We start from the raw sequence: 1,739 nt of genomic DNA, 5'->3' as shown, positions 1-1,739 counted from the left end.
AGAAACTCCAGAAATGACGGCTGTTTGAAGGAAAAACTTCTACACCAACTTATACTGTAACATTCACAACAGCCAAAGGTGGAGAAACACAAAACAAAACAAAAACAGCTAAATGTTCATCAACAGATGAATGGCTAAATAAAATGTGGGACATACCTAGAATGGGATAGTGTCCAGGCACAAAGAGAAATAAAGTCCTATTACGTGCCACAACATAGAAAAACCTGGAACAGATTATGCAGAGTGAAGGAAGTCCGTCATAAACGGACAAATCTTGTATAGCACTGCTTATATGAAATATCCAGAATAGACAAATGTACAGAGACCTAACACTAACGACTGAAGACCAAACTACTTATACAGTGATACCCAGAGCATCAAACACAAAGAAAAACCAAAGGTCATTAAAAAGACAGGAAAGAAGGAAAAGAACAGAATGAACGTCAGACGAGACTGGCTCTTGACTGTAGAGCGTGAAAATGAATGGAAACAATGAGGCACTACAAAAGCTGAATGGAAGATTTCAAAGGGTGGCTCAAGAAAGTCAAGGTGAATTCAGAAGAGCAAGTTGACTGAGCGGTATCATTGCTGATATTAGATGGATCTTGGCTGAAAGCGGAGAAAGCCAGGAAGATTCTTACCTGCATTTTATTGAGTGTGCAAAGTCATTTGACTGTGCAGGTCATAACAAATGATGCCTAACATCCCAAAGAATGGAAATTATAGAATATTTCAGTATGCTCATACAGAACATGTACATAGACCTAGAGGCAGCCATTGAAATAGAACCAGGGGACAGGGCACAGTTTAAAATCAGGAAACGTGTGTCAGGGTTGTACCCATTCACCAAACCTTTTCAATCTGTTATGCTGAGCAAGATCCCAGAAGCTGGACTGCATGAAGGAGAGTGCAGCCACAGGGCTGGAGACTTACGCCCACCCGGTACTATGCAGATCCACAACCACCTTGCCACCTGAAAGCAAAGCAGACTTGAAGCACAAAGACTACAGCCTTCAATATGGATTACACCTAGAGGAAAACACCCTTTCTTACAACTGGACTGATAACCAATATCATGAGAAGCAGAGCTAATGTAAGTTCAAGGATCTCAGCTTACTTAGATCCACAATGAAGGCCCATGGAAGCAGCTGTCAAGAAATCAAACAATGTATTACATTGGGCAAATATGCAGCAAAATCCCCCTTTTAAAGTGCTTACAAGCAATGATAGCAGTTTGAGGACTAAGTGCTTATCCCAAGCCATAGTGTTTTCAATTGCATCATATTCAGACCAAAGTTGGATAATGAATAAGGATAACCAAGGATTGACGCCTTCATGGTATTAACTAGGGAGCCCTGGTGGCGCAGTGAGTTAAATGCTGGGCTGCTAACTGCAAGGCTGGCAACTCCAACCCACCAAATCACAGCTGTTCCACGAAAGAAAGGCGAGGCAGGCTGCTCCCAGAAAGATTCACAGTCTCAGAAACCTTCGTGAGCAGTTCCCCCTGGTCTCCCAGGGGTGGTATGAGTCAGTATTGCCTTGCTGACTCCTACAATACAAAAACCTAAGAACTGTTAGTAGGTTTAAAAAAAGAAGAAGAAGAAGAAGCAGGTAGTTGGCACCACAGTGTTTGAATGCAATTATTTGGGACTTTGACTCTTGGTGGGTGGTGTCTACTTATGGCTGGGCTGCTAATCACAAGGTAAGCAATTTGAAACCACAAGCTGCTCCACAGGAGA

The sequence above is a fragment of the Echinops telfairi genome, unplaced genomic scaffold, assembly GCF_000313985.2.
Source record: "Echinops telfairi isolate 266 unplaced genomic scaffold, ASM31398v2 ScPeMD7_5927;HRSCAF=6808, whole genome shotgun sequence".
Classification (NCBI taxonomy): Eukaryota; Metazoa; Chordata; class Mammalia; order Afrosoricida; family Tenrecidae; genus Echinops; species Echinops telfairi.
The sequence above is the reverse complement of the archived record's forward strand: the minus strand, read 5'-3'. Positions refer to the sequence as shown.